We start from the raw sequence: 16,164 nt of genomic DNA, 5'->3' as shown, positions 1-16,164 counted from the left end.
TGGCTATACTATCACTAAATGACAGAAAATTTTCAGCTCCATTATAATCTTATGAGGCCAGTGTCATCATGCATAATTCATCATTAACCAAAACATTATTATGCAGCATATTGCCCTTATAGGCATGTATCTATTACTGTAAATATAAATATAATCAATTCTAATATGACTAGCATAAGATCACTATATGACTAAAATTGTTATTATACTATGATATATTTTTGTTATCCAAATATATGCATATACACAGAGAGACAGACAATCTCCTTATCACTGTACTTACATAAGAATAATAATATAGAACTCTGCCTACTACTGTTTTGTTAAATGAACATGGTATCAAATTGTCTTCTAAATATCTTTAAGTCCATAGATTACTGCAGCTCTTAGCCTTCATCAGAGAACTTCTCTTTGCAGCGGACAGCGGTTAATATAAAGACAATAGTTGTCTTAGTTTGGGTTTCTATTGCTCGATAAAACACCATGACCAAAGAGCAAGTTGGAAAGAAAGGGTTTATTAGGCTTACACTTCAGCATAGCTGTGCATCACTGAAGGAAGTCAGGACAGCAACTCAAAACAGGGCAGGATCCCAGAAGCAAGAGCTGATGCAGAGGCCACGGAGGAGTGCTGCTTACTGGCTTGCTTCCCATGGCTTGCTCAGCCTGCTTTCTTATAGAACCCAGGACCAGCAGCCCAGGGATGGTACCACCCACCATGGACTGGGCCCTCCCCCATTGATCACTAAGTAAGAAAATGCCTTAGAGCTGGATGTCATCCAGGCATGTCCTCAACTGAGGATGACTTTGGCTTGTGTCAAGTTGACACACAAAACCAGCCAGTACAATAGTCAAGTTCAGAAAATATGGGACTGTAGAATGTTCTACCCTAAATGGGACTGTGTGTGTGTCACACACACACACACACACACACACACAATCTAAGGCTCAGGGAATCTCTCAGAAGACAGACATGGAAAACACAGAGCCAAAGGCTGAGGAAGAGTGCTATGAAACAGTATAGTGCCTTCTGGACCTGACAAGGCTGATGCACTGATGAATTCACTGTAGCTATGGTTACCTGTACACGATCAGGCCATCAACAGTTCATTGTGAAAGAGAAAAGGGCTCATAAGGGACCTTCCTGCCCTGATAGTCTATTGATAGTTGACAGCGGCTGGGAGAGGAATATCACTTTCTCTCAGGGGATAGCCATATCATGATAAGCTGTCCGTGCTCCAGGAATCAACCTAACCATCATGTTCATGAAGACAACCCTATTTAGTGAGACGAACAGATGGACAAACATATAGTAGAAGGGATACTTGGTGGTAAAAAGAAGGGCTTCAGTGAGAGGAAGGTGATGTGGCGGGGTAATAGGGGAGAAAAGAACTAAAATTCATTATATACATGTGTGAAACTGTCAAAGAATAAAAAGCACAAAGTTTTTCATTTAATAATGATAATAAAATAACAAAAACAAGGAGAGAAGAGGTTGAGCTGCCTCCACAGTAACTAAATGAAGGAGAAGACTGGGAATAAATAACAAGACAGACTCAAGAATACTGAAAACATAGGGTGAGGAACGAGCTACACAGAATACAAAAACAGAAAGGCTGTGCCCTTATGGAAGCAAATATCTGCTGTATGTAAATGTCATATGTTTAGTGCTGTGTTTTCTCTTCCTTACCAGTGCCCGGCAATTCGATTATGTTTTGTTCTGTCTTAGGGTTTGTTTTTCTCTCTCCTTATCTTGCCCTACCTCAAGCCCCAGCAGCTCCAGTCCCAGTTTCCCTGCAGCGTAAGGAAAGTAGAAACTATCTACATTGTAAGCCATGATGTCCTGTGAGGAGACCGGCAGTCCTAGGCAGGGACAACAGTTCTTACAGCTTTAGCTGAGTTGGAAGATGTGGAACAACAGCGACTCCTGCATAACTGCTCACCACAGAAGAACTCCATCTCTTTATCCTCATACTTCAAGGGGTTATCAGACAGGTTCCATCTTGAGAGGGGTCTAACTGTTTGGGACCCAGCTACTCTGAGGGTCTGAAATGAAGAACAACCAAAATCAGGGAGCCTGAGTGCATAGTACCACAATCTCTGACTGTCCAGTAAGATGGTCATGGAGAGGAGAAAGGCCAGACATGGGCACACTGAGTAGTTCAGACTGCAAGAAGCCAAGGCAGTGAATGGTACAGTGTGGACAGTGGCTCCACTCTGTACCATAAGTGAACTCCATCACCTGAGGATACCTGCAGCGATCCTCTCATATGGAAATATTAGTTTATGTGCATATACATGTATATATAAAAGGTATAGATCATACTTGTACATATGTATGAAAGCAGAAGCATTAGAGCCATTATTCTATATTCTAATTTTTAGGTGATTTTAAAACAACAAACATAAGATTGAGTGTGAGCACCTCATTGGACACTAAGCAAGCCAAAGTACTAGAGTAACCTTAAAATGCCAAGGAAACAAAAACAACCTAAAGTTCTAAACCAAGTAAAACCAGTCGTCAAAACAGCAAAGGCAAACACCGTAAGAAACTGGGGTGGCTGGGTCCTCGGTATGGTGCTACACTGGTGGCAGAAGTTGAGGAGGTTCTCAGATATTTGCTTTAAGAAGTCAAAAAGTGAATCATCTGGGGTGACTCTAGAAGCTAAATTTGACATTTATGCCACCCTAAATTTTCCCAATCTGACATCTAGGGATGTATGACTGCTTGAAGCAAGCAGGGTAGACAATGTTTTAGAGAAGTAACTGCATGACTTGGACAGCAATAGGAGACCACAAATGTAAACAATACTCTGCAGGTGTGCACATTCCTCGCAGCTGCTCAGAAGCCTGAAGGTGGCCACGGAAGCAAACTAGAGAATTAGTCCAGCGTGGAACTGACCAGGCAGCTGCCACTGAGAAGCAATGGGATGAGGGACCACAGACACTGAAGGAAGAATGAGAAAGCGTTAGACTAGGCAGGGACAGAAATAAAAAGGCTAGTAAACGGAGAGGAAAATTAAATTGATAGATGTTACGAATCAGAAAAGCAATATCCCGTCCTGTTAGAAAGAGAAGTTGGCCCTTAAACTTTCAAAAAGATTGACAATTGTGCACTGGAAACCAAAAGTGCTTCATGTCCCTCATGCCTAATCAAGAAGAGTAACTCCAGACGAACCATCTACATGACGCTGTGAAGACAGCATTGTTATATTAACAAATCCCTTTAGTATTAAGCCAAAAAGTAATCTATCCACTCTGTGATTCCTTGGGAGTTGAAAAGTTTCTTTCAAAACAGGCCCATAATCTGGCTCACTTTCAACAAAACAGGTCATAGGTCATTCAGATGAATACAGTAAACACAGTATTTTCTCTAAGTCCACACACCTTATTTTCTCAACATATAGAACTAAAATGTTACTAATTTAACTTAAGCAAAGACAGTGTCTCTGAGGTATTTGTCAAATGAAAACACATGATTTATTTTGTTAAACAATTCATGTTTTCTGCCATTTGTTATTATTTCCTCTTTCTGGTGACTTAAATGAAAACCGATCTTTCCGTTTAAGACTTAATTTAAAATAATTTTTACATTGCCTGCTTTCAACCCTCTATAGCTGAAAAAAAAAAAAAAAAAAAAAAAGCTCCCATGTTGAGAAGTTTCTCTAGGGCTGGAGATGCAGAGGCCGTGTTCCATCATCTCAGCATCACCCAAACCAGTCCAAGTTCTCTCTCTCTCTCTCTCTCTCTCTCTCTCTCTCTCTCTCTCTCTCTCTCTCTCTCTCTCGCACGCGCGCACACACACACAATCACACACACACGCATGCACGCACACACGCACGCACGCACACACGTACACACTCATGCACATGCACAGGCACACAAACCATGCATTCCTACTTTACTGAGATGACAAATGCAATATAATAAGCATAGTTTTATCTGTCTGTGGAATATTCCTTTACACTGTGTGAATATATGTCACTGTGATTGGTTTAATAAAGAAGCTAACAGGCCAATAGCTGGACAGAATAAGGTTAGGTGGGAAAACCAGACTAAGGACACTGGGAAGAAGGGCAGAGTAGGAGCAGTCGCCAGGGAGACAGAGAGAAGAAACAGGAGGTGCAAGAAGAAAGAGAGGTAATGCAATGTGGCAGAATGGAGATTAATAGAAATGGGTTAATTTAAGTTTTAAGAACTAGTTAGTAATAAGCCTGATCTATCAGCCAAGCATTTATAATTAATATTAAGTCTCTGAGTGATTATTTAGGAAGTGACTGGAGGTACATAGAAAAACTCTGCCTACATCTGTCTATGACACTGGTAGGTTTTAACACCTCATAATCTCAAATATAAAAGTTTTAATCATAGGTTCAAAAAATATACTCTTGGGTTTAAGTGGGAAGTCTTCCACATACTAGAAAAAGCTACAGAGAACAAGTTACCTATGATGAATCTCCCTAATAAAACTTGAGAAGTAGGCCTATATGCCTAAGGCAAGCATAGTCTAGAATTATTTTAAAAAAAAAAAAATTAAGCGTTGCAGAATATTCCTTTACACTGTGTGAAGATGTGTCACTATGACTGGTTTAATAAAGAGCTGAATGGCCAACAGCTAGGCAGGAAGACATTAGGTGGGACTTCTCAGGACAGAGAGGACTCAGGGAAGAAGAAAGGCAGGACCACCAGCCAGATATGGAGAAAGCAACATGAACAGTAAGGAGAGATGAGATAACAAGCCATGCAACGGAATGTAGATTAAAGTAAATGAGTGAATTTAAGTTATAAGAGCTGGTGGGACAAGCCTAAGCTGAGGCCAAGTTTTCATAATTAATAATAAGTCTCTGTGTCGTCATTTGGGAGCTGGCAGTACAAAGACTTGCTATATATGGCATCCAATGTGGAGGCTTAAATATCGAAACAGGGCCTGAGAAAGCGAAGAAAAGTTCTAAACAAGGAGCCAGATGTGGCTTCCTAGCCCTGCAGTCTCTCAGGCAGGCTGGTGCTCAGTGGCACACAGAGGCACAGCTATGGGCTGCTGCCTGTGGGTTGGAACCAGCCACCAGCACCTGTGCCAGAGCCATGCACTAAGCTGAGCCTTGTGGTGGCTGACATGGCAGTTCAAGATTTGTCTCATACAGTCAGAGAACACAGCAGATACTTAGTAAAGCCAGGTCCAGACACATAAAACCTCTAAAAAGGTACAATATGTTTAAAAATGTGCTTAGATGCTGAAAAGAAAATGGGTATACACATTCATAGAAAAAAATAAAAAGCTTAAAAATAATAAAGTCTTTAAGGAGAGAGTGAAACAGTATTTTTTAAAAGGGCTACATAAAGATGAGAAATACACAAAGTATATGGATCCTGTATGGTGCTCTGTTGACTTTGAATTTTTTGAATGCTAATGAACAGAGAATGACAGCTGCTGAGAGACTCTGGATTGTGGAAGGGACTGCTGAATTAAACCAGTCTAGATACTTTAGGGATATTTTGGCTTCAAAATGGAAGTCTGACAATGAGTTTAGTTGAGGAAGAGGTTGTGCTTTTGTTTCCATAGGAAATGTAAAGCTATGAATTACTTCAAAGTTAAAAGAGATCAAATTTACCAAGAGAGACATCCTGAGGATTCTGGCTACAGATGTAAGGGGAAAAGTCTAGAAAGACTACAGGACAGGTGGTGTATATGCTGATTCCCTTGACATGGGAACAGCTCTGAGACTGGATGAGACATGGTAAATCTTGTTGGCTACAGTGTCTTCATGACGTATTATTACATGCCATCCTTTCATATGGCATGAAAAGAGGTTTGGTTGTACAGTCCAAATAAACTTATAAAGTTAACAGATGCCTTTTACCTGATTAAACATAAAACAAAAAAATCACCTTTAACTGATTTGTGCACACTGCACATTCCAAACTTGTGTTAATGCAAATATATATATGTGACCTTTAAAAGTTTGTGTTTTCAGAAAAAAAAAAAGGACCAGACATCAATAAAAACAAGTAGCCTAGGTGATCCAGCCTCTCAGAATGCCTCTGCTGCAGTTTTCTCAAAATTCTGCATCCAGAACATCTTCAAGCTGCTACCTGAGATGGTCTAGCCTCACAGACTTCTCCAGCCAGAACTTCAGATAAGCCCTGCATTTTCCGATTACATAGAGATTGGACAACAAATGATACAGCTAGCTCTCCCAAGAAATGACCATTATCCCAATTTTTTTCAGGGTCCGCTACAGATTTCATCACCCCCAGACAACAGGATGAAGTCTAGAGAACACAGTACCTACATTCCCAAGAGGTGGAGTGGGTAGTTTTGGTCATTTGTTGGGTTATGGATATTTGTCATCATTTGAGGAGGTTGGTTACAAGTTGTTATTGGTCATGGTCAGGAATAAAACTAAATAAAGGAAATTAGATTCAGGGATCTCTTTCTGAAAGGAAAAATGGGGGATATAGTATAGAAATGATGGGATAAAAAGGTGGATTGTTGAGTCTACTTTTAAACAACCACTAGTCTTAAATATTTTACATTGGTATGGTTTATTGCATATTGATATAAATTTAAGGATATTTTTGTCATACTATATATATGTTTCTATCCTTCTTTAAGGTATTGTACCTATGCAGCTCATTTAAAAATGGAATGTAAAGTTTTAGTCGTGGAAAGCTATCTACGATAATAAAAAAAAAAAACAAGTTAGTAGTCATCTATAACAATCAAACTTATAGCTTTGTTAGGTATGATTTCAAGGTCAAACAGATATATTTTAAATAGATAAATGGTCTTCAAACACTTCAAAGACCTACAGAATATGGCATTTAAAATGTTTTAATAGCATAAGGCTTTTCATGACAGTGAGACACAAGTGCTCCTGGCAGCACCAATTTACTTCAAAAAAGCATGATGGACATTGAAGCCATTAGGGCAATAAACTGCCATTACCTTGATTGCTGACAGTATGCTGTCCAAACTGGACAGGCAGGACACAAAAGAAGGAGACTGCCAAACTTTGCCAGGACAAGGTAAGACAGTCCTTCAAAATTTCCTGCTCCATAGAAAAGTCTGTCAGATATTAGGCCTGTAGGCCAAAGATGGATGCTCTAACATTACAAAGGAAACTTGGTTGACTGGCCAGACAGCCAGCTGTTTCGGTCATGTCTCTAGTTTTGGAAGTTGTTTGCTCTGCACTTCCCATTTACTCAGGTAATATTACATAGGTCTCTGATGGAGTTGAAGATGAGACAGTTATAGCCACATTTTTCTCTGTTACCAAATTCAAAACAAAACAAAACAAAACAAAACTCATGAAAAAGGTATAAAATGTATATGGCTGAGAGACATAAAAGCTTAAGTTGTTTATCTAAAAAGCACTCAGGAAGCAGAGCCAGGCGGATCTCTGTGAGTTCAAGGCCAGCCTGGTCTACAGAGTGAGATACAGGACAGGCACCAAAACTACATGGAGAAACCCTGTCTCGAAAAACACAAAAAAAGAAGAAGAAAGGCAGGGTCACCAGTCAGACTTGGAGGAAGTGGCAGGAGCAGTGTGGAGAGATGAGGTAATGAGCCACGTGACAGAACATGGTGTAAAATAAATGGGTTAATTTAAGTTATAAGAGCTAGTGGGACAAGCAGAAGTTAAGGCCAGGCTTTTACAATTAATAATAAGTGTCCATGTCATTATTTGGGAGCTGGAGGTACAGAGAAAGACTCGCTACAATTAAGTGGCTAATACAATCTGGTTTTCTCACTGCTGTAGTCTGAGTGTGGCTTCTCAACAATAAACAGACATGTTGAAAACAAATAGCCAACAAAACTTAGTAAGTGACGGTGCCTGCTGGGCCTAGTGACAAAGGCTACAATTTCATCTACTGGGAGGCTGAGATAGAGGAGGCACAAGTTCAAAGGCAGTCTGGACTGAAGAAAGAGTTCAAGAAGAGCCCAGGCAAATTAGTGAGACCCTCTCTCAAAGCTAAAGTAAAGAGAACCAAGGGCATCATTCAGTGGTAAAAAGCTTTCCTGGCACACAAGCTCCTAGGATCAATCCCGAGCATGGGGATAGGAAGTGTGGCAGGCAGAAGTAAGGTGACACCTATAGTAGGTAATTATGTCCTAAGAGCCCCTCCCCTCATGAGTGGAATTGAGACCCAGAAAAGGTTTCACAGAGCACATAGCTTTCCACTTTTGCCCTATGAAGACAGCATCCCTCCTCTTCAGAGAATGTAGCAACAGGATACCATTTTGGAAACCAACAAGAGACCTTACTGAACAACAGAATCTCAACTTTTGATTTTCCTGCCTTTGCAACTGTGAAAAAATAAATTGTTGTTTATAAATAATGAAGTCTACACTCCTTTATCATACAGCAACACAAACAAAGATACCTGTCATTTCACTATCTCTTCAGGTAGGGAAGAACACATCCTCTACACCAGCACCAGCAGCACACTGAGTCAAACCTTAGAGGCAGCCTTCACCCATACTATGAAACACTGCAGTTATTCTCTTCTATGACATCCAAATTCTCAAACAATTCAACTTTTAAATGCCACCTCAACATTCTATCAAATCATAACTTTGTACAATCTCATTTTTGTAACTTCTGCTAAACGTATGAATTTCTGTTATGATTTTCTCTTAGAGCTCAATATAAAGTTTCCTAAGTATTGTATGGGAGATGGGAGAATTCTGCATAAAACAGTCCATTTTCTCCAAATTCTTCATGTTTTATAATTTCAAGATTAGTTTACACTGAAATATGCCACATAATAGTGGTGATAAACTGTTCAACATTCTTACCACATACTGAAATAGTAAAGATTATGAACCCTCAGACTACTTCAAAACAATGAATTATAAAATATGCATAGGAGAATACATTATACACAGGACTGACCAGGAATAGATTGTTGAAACTGAGGGATAGGTATAAATAGGGTCACTCTCTGTATGTAAAAACCCACATTGAAAGTTTTCATTTTCATAGATAGAAAGGTTTTTAGTGAAAATGGCAAGAATTAATAGTGTATTCTTAGAAATAACAAGAAATACAATAATGTATTTGCAACAAATCTAGAAGTAAATGAAGTATCTTGATATAGAATATTTGTTAATTATGAAATTCCTGTTCACTAATACGACACTAAAATCACGTTATAGAAAACACTGACCTAAAGAAAGTAAAATGAAAAACACTTACATGAAGCAAATTCACAATACACTTCAAGGAGACATGGGTGAATGTTACAATATAAGGTGTACAGAACTAAATGACTTTTCTTTTTTTAATGTGGATGTATCTGGATTGTGACAATCTCTGCTGGGAGGGGCTGCATCAGTCACCCTTATTAGTTTGACAAAATACCTGACAAAGATTATTTTTAAAAAGTTTATTCTGGCTTACAGTTTAAGCTGATGAACCCACCACAGTGCAGGAAGGGCAGCAAGAGCAGAAAGCAGGCTGGTCACACTGCATGGCTGTTAGAAATCAGGGAAGAGAAGGGATGGGCTTCTTAAACCTCCAGCCCCTCTCAGCAACCCATTCCTTCCAGTAAATCTATTTCCTAAAGTTTTACAACCTTCCAAACAGTTTCCAGCCAGGAGCTAAAAAAGTCCAAGCACATGAGCCCATGCAGGACATTTCCACACGCAAACCCCAGGCAGCGATGCCTACACATCACTGGAGACCGCTCTGTTCACTGCTACACTCCACATCAAAGCCACACCTGAGTTCCTGCTGAGACTCAGCAGGAACTCAAATATCTGCAGCACATGAATGTTTTAGGATCCTGGGTAACAGGTTTTGGCAATGGGGACGAATCCTCTTTCTGCTTTTTCATGCTTTTAAAATACACTTTGTTTTGACTAGGTTTCTTTTTTAAAACAGGATCTCACTCCAGGCCTTTGGGTGGCCTGGAACTTGCTGTGTATACCAGGATGGCCTTGAACTCGAAGCAGTGCTTCAATGGTAAGACTGTAGGTGTTAGGAAACTTGTAGAATATTATTTTAAAATGTGTTACATTTGTTTATGCTGTGGAACATTTGTTTAATGATGCAAAGATGTGTTGCATTCTTTTATGTTGCATTTAACTCTGTGAAGCTGTGTTACTGTGCCTGTCTAAAACACCTGATGGTCTAATAAAGAGCTGAACAGCCAATAGCAAGGCAGGAGAAAGGAATGATAGGTGGGGCTGGCAGGCAGAGAGAGTAAAAAGAAGGAGAAATCTAGGAGGAGAAGAAAGAGCAAGAAAACAAGGAGAGGAGGATGCTAGGGTCAGCCACCCTGCCACACAGCCATCCAGAGTAAGAGTGAAATAAGATATACAGAAGTAAGAAAAGGAAAAAGCCCAGAGGCAAAGGTAAATGAGATAATTTAAGAAAAGCTGGCTAGAAACAAGCCAAACTAAGGCTGGACATTTATAAGCCTCTGCATGTGATTTATTTGGGAGCTGGGTGGTGGACCCTCAAAAAGAGCAAAAACAACCAAGAATATTTTGGCGTTCCAACATGGAGTTAGAGCAAAAGAAAATCCAACAACAAACTATTAAATACAATGCAGACAATCATTTTTATTAATCCAGGCACGAAGTGTGAGACACATTTCTAAGGTGGACATCCTGTGTATCACAAGAGAGCCTATCATCAATCCAACCAGTTTATCTCTACTTTGAATAGACTACACGGTCACTAAACTGAATTTATGTACGGCAGAGTATTCTGCGATTTTATACTTACACAAATACAATAAAGTTACATTTAGAATGCTCTAATTTTCCTGGAGTAATGTGTTGGGGGCAATTTATCTATCTTTCAGTGTTCTATCAGACACAGCTAGGATTTTACTTTTATTTTAATTTCTAAAAGGTAACAGGTAAAAATGATCTCAATTTAAAAACCAAAAAGTATTCTGGCAAAGCACCCAAATCATGAACCACTACCACTTCCATCGTTGCCATCTGTGTATAAAACTAGTGAAAATAGAGAATAGAGCAACAACGGGTCTTGGCAAACATGATCTAGCAACCCCACTACTGAGTGTATACACCAGGGAAACAAAATCAGTATTCTGTATTTCATTTTTATAGCACTATGCTCCATTATCAATAAACAGTATCCATTAATTGATGAACAGATAAAGAAAAGTGATGTGCACCTAAAGACAATGCCATTCATTCAGCCTTTGAAAAGCATGAAATTCCGTCATTTGTAAAAACAAGGATGAAACTGGACACCATTAGTAACTGAAAAGGCCAAGCATGAAAATAATAAATAGTGCATGATTTCACTCAAATACAAACCTAGAAAATATTATAGCTCTGGGTTAATTTGCTTTGAGAAACTCTCGTAGTTTATCAACAACACATTCCCATTAGCAGTGTACAAGTATCACAGTGTTAGAAAGACTTTCAGGCACTCTATTTTCTGAGTTTGGTCTTGGGTTTTGGTTTTGGGTTTGGTTTTTTGGAGGTTTTTTTGTTTGTTTGTTTGTTTGCTTTTTTCTTGAATTTTTTGTTTGTTTTTGTTTGGTTTGTGTCTTAGGGTTTTTATTGTTATTAAGAGACACCATGACCATAGCAACTCTGACAAAGAAAAACATTTAACTGGGGTTGGCTTACAGTTCAGAGGTTTAGTCCATTATCATGGTGGGAAACATGGCAGTGTGCAGGCTGACATGGTGCTGGAGCGGAGCTGAGTTCTTTATCTCGATCTGCAGGCAGCAGCAGGAGACTGTGTGCCACACCGGGAAAGCTTGTGCTGCCAGCCGCAGAAATACACAAAGTGGGTTTCAGCTGATGGTGACAACGCCAATACCTGGAAGGAGTCAAGGGCCTTCCAGAGGTCAAGCTGAGGCTCAAGGAGCCTTGGTGACATTTGGCTTTTGATTATCAGCTGTTTCCTACTATGAGTTTCTTGTGTGCTATTGTAGCTTTTCCATCATTCATTGGGCACCATTTCCCCTCTACTAAAGGAATATTTAGATAACCTTGTGCGCTGACAGCTGTGCACAGCCAGAACCCCAGTTCAAGCCTCCCTGTAATTATCATCATTGGCAGCATCTGGCCAGGCCCATCCCCAGACGGAGGAAAGTACCTCATCAGAGATACCTCTGTACTCTCTAAGAACAGAATTAAGTGTCCAGACTACCTTTTGAGAAGGACTGGCGGATGTGCCAATTAAGCTTAACTTCCTCCTTTCCCAAATCTTACCTCTAGTTCCAGATCTCCCTTCCACTATCACCAGAGGCATCTAGCTGTACACAGGTTGCCTAGAGATTGAACACACCTTCCCCCACCCTGCAGAAAAAACGGCAGATAGCTTGAACAGATAGCCACAGGAAAAAAGAAGGCAGTTTTATTTTCTCCCATTGACCTAGCAACTTATAGATTTTTAACATTTTCTACCAATCACATTTAAGATTATAGTTGAGCACATAAGATCCCTCTTCTTAGATATTACCCAAATTTAGCCTTTAGTTAATTCATGAATCACTTCCCTATTGGGTTGCAAATGATAATTAACAATTACTGCCCCTGTGTGATTCTTATCACCCCTCCGTTTGACCCTGGAAGCCTGACAATCACTGGCTGAGGAAACTCTTACCTGCCTTTATGACCACACAAGAATTCAAGCCTGGTGACCTTGCTCGACCAGGGGACTGCTATGGCTTGGGTTTATAACTGGACTCCGGAGAGACTTAAGAGGACGGAGAGACAGAGAATGGAGAGGGACAAGGAGAATTTTGTCCAAAGAGAACATGTGGACGAGATGGAAGATGGGGAAGTACTAGTTGGGTAAGAATGAGCTAAAAAGGACCTAGATGAGGCAGAATTAAGTGAAGAGAATTAAGATAGCACTTAGAGGGAACAGTAGATAAAGGTAGAGAGAAATCAGGCAAGAAAAAAGCTAAGCATGAGAGCAGAATAGAAGCTTGTAGAGAGAGGACTCACACAGAATAATGAAGTATATGGCCTAAGGAGTTTCATGTATACAGATTCATTTCTTTTCATCAAAGATTAATTATCAGCTGGTTGTAGATTCTTCCCAGACCCTGGGAGGGGACTATCGAGGGGCTGGACCCCCAGAGTCCCCCGATAAGCTTGAGCATAGGAGACCTCAAAGCCCACCCCCACAGTAACATGCTTCCTCCAACAAGGCCACACCTACTCCAACAAGTCCATACTTCCTAATAGTGCCATTCCCTACAGGCCAAGCATTCAAACATATGAGTCTATGGGGGCCATTCCTATTCAAACCACCACGGTTCATTTGTTTTTTAATTTATGTGTGAGTGTTTCACCTGCATTATGTATAGGTACCACATGTAGGCCTGATGCCCTCAGAGGCCAAGAGGGCGTTAGATCCCCTGGAGCTCGACTTATAGGTAGTCATAAGCTGCCATCTGGGTGCTAAAAACCAAAGAGTAGCAAGTCCTGCCCTTCCCTCCGACAGGCCAGGCAATAGACCCTCCCCTTTACCAGCTGCAGCACTGAGAAAAGCAGGCCCTGCACCTCATCTGGGCAGCACAGAAGAGTTGACCCTGTTGGGGTGGGGGGAGTGAACCAGCCAAAAACACGAGCTTGGGAAATCTGGCACCGTCTCTCATCTGCCATATGGCAGCATGCAAGAGGGAGAGACGCCCCCTCCCTCGCCATCTGAGGCAGGTGGAGGAGCTGGTCCTGAGAGCAGCCCCTATACTTCTCCTGGGCAACACAGTAGAGCTAGCCCTGATTGTACAAGTGTGGGATGAGCCAACTCCGAGGACATGAAAGTAGGGAACTGGTCTAGCCCTTGCTCAGCACTGCACAGGGTGAACTAGCCAGGGCAATGCAGAGAGCTCACTCTGGTGATGAGGATGAGGGAGGGCAGGTGGGCTCACCAACCCTGCAACTACCCAGGCCCAGAACCAGGGTTATGAGTTGATCCACCCCATCTGTGATCTGCTGGAGCACATGAAGGGGCACATCCTGCAGATCCAAACCTTCAGGATCTCCATGACACAGAGCAACAACAGAAAATCCAAGAAGATCCCCAGTGAGGGCCCAGTATTGATGGTGTAGCAGAAACCAGAGGCCTCAAACCAAACTCTTTGCAACAAATATTTGCAATTAAAGATATAGGGACAAAAGAAAAAGAAAAAAGAGTAGCAAGTGCTCGTAACCACTGAGCTATCTCTCCAACCATTGGTTTTTAAAAGCAGCCAACCTAAAAGGATTTATCAGTCTTTAATGGTTCTGTGTTCCATTTCCTGATGATTCCTGGTGCCGGACATCTTGTCATGGAGGGCACAGGCCATTAGTGCATCTTTAGAGAAGTGTCTTTTCAAGTCCTTTGCTCTTGATTCTTTTAGATGCAACTTAAGGGGAAGTGGCAAAGTTAGCAGAACACAGCAGAGAAATTGTGAGGTCTGGATTTTGTGATACTGAGGTCTTTTTATTACTGATCTTATTACCTGCTGATCAGGTCAGGTTTCCCATTTCTTGGAGACTGAACTTCAGGACAGTGTCTGTGCGGTTGCTGTGTATGGTTTCCATGACCTCCTTGCACTCCTGTGCTGTCAGTGGAAATGTCCCGTCTTTCTCATCTTACTTGACTTTTCTTTTTCTCTTAGTTTGATGAGAGTTTGCCAATTTTGTCTTTTTAAAGATTCAGCTCTTCACTGATCTTTTGTATTTAGTTTCTATTTCTATTCCACTCATTTCTACTTTGTTATTTATGATGTATTTCTGTCTGCTAATTTGGGATTTGTCTGTTCTTGTTTGTCTAGTGCTCTAAACTGAAATCTTGTTTATTTGAGATCTGCTGTGGGATGTCTTTCTGTACACTGTGAATACATGCTGTTCCCACTGGTTAGTAAGTAAAGCTGCATTAGCCTATGGCAGGGCAGGATGGAGCCATGAGGGAAAATCCAAGAGAGATAGTGAGTGGAGAGAGGAGAGTGGGAGGAGATGCCAAACTGCCATCCAAGGAGCAACATGTAATGGGATGCAGGTAAAGCCACGGAACACGTGGTGATACACAGATTAATAGTTATGGGTTGAGTTAAGTTATAAGAGCCAGCTAGCAAGAAGCCTGACCCATAGGCCGTATAATTTACAATTAATATTAAGCCTCTGAGTGATTATTTTATAAGCGGGTGCAGGACTGTGGGGCCTGGCAGGACAGAAGAAACACAGAACCGTGGGGCTGGATGGGACCAGAGAAACCTCCAACTACAGAGATCTTTCTGTTTGTTTTTTTACTTGGGTTGTTTGTCTTAGTTACAGCTTTTGAAGACATATATAGAGGAGGACTTCCTATCCAGCCACTTCCAGCTCCCTAGTCAAGGGTACATTTTCCTTCAGTTCTGCAGCTTGACACTGTTGAACAATAGCCAAATGCGTATCTCCAAGCTTGAGGCTGCAGTTACATGCTGTTCAGGCATTACAGCACAACACTTCTGAGAACCTGGGTGTGTTCTCTACCATTGCTTTAAAAATCAAAATATTCTCAAAGCTAGGCCTTAACAATAAACATTCTCTAGGCTACACAGAGTGATAAATATGACTTTGAATCTACAACATCAAACATCTTTTCTATGTCAACTACAGGAAGTACATTTTTCCTCAAACTAATAAAATCCAGGGGTCATCTTTTTCTGCTCATTTTTGCTTTTCAGAAGCTAAACAACTTATAAATCTTCAGTAAATGTTTATCTCTGGACTTCTATGTACCCAAGTGAAAATTGTCCTTGTAAGCCCTCGGAGGGTAATGAATACCCTAAAGATACTGGTAATACTAGAACCACATTCTAAACGTTTTGGAAATTATCTTCAGAGACATACACTTTACAACTTACACTTTAATTGCCCTGTAGCCCCCAAAAAGGTACTATTATAGCCACCATTGTACAAATATACTAAGACAGGAAAGTAAAATAACTGGCCTGGCACTACAGAAGAGCTGTGGTTATTAGAACTGAGACCTACCTGACTCTGATGCTCTTAAGCACCATGCTTGTCGTTGTGCCAATGATAGAACAGATGCAATCTCATAGTCTCATAATGCATTTATCTTTAGAAAATGTATTAAACTCTGGGGACTAAGTTAATTATTACCACTACAACATTCCTAAACCACCTAAGAAAACAGATATGACAGAAGAAAATTTTAATTAAATAAAAGTGTT

General features: G+C 40.6%; 1 protein-coding gene across 1 annotated transcript in view; it reads right to left on the bottom strand.

Annotated features, from left to right (window-relative positions):
• Nucleotides 1–16,164, bottom strand: part of Stk3 (serine/threonine kinase 3) — a 247,264-nt gene that overhangs the window by 217,082 nt on the left and 14,018 nt on the right. The gene's annotated exons all lie outside the window — the stretch shown is intronic.

This window comes from Peromyscus eremicus, chromosome 20 (assembly GCF_949786415.1).
Source record: "Peromyscus eremicus chromosome 20, PerEre_H2_v1, whole genome shotgun sequence".
In the NCBI taxonomy this organism is placed as follows: Eukaryota; Metazoa; Chordata; class Mammalia; order Rodentia; family Cricetidae; genus Peromyscus; species Peromyscus eremicus.
This window is presented reverse-complemented; position numbering and strand designations above follow the sequence as displayed.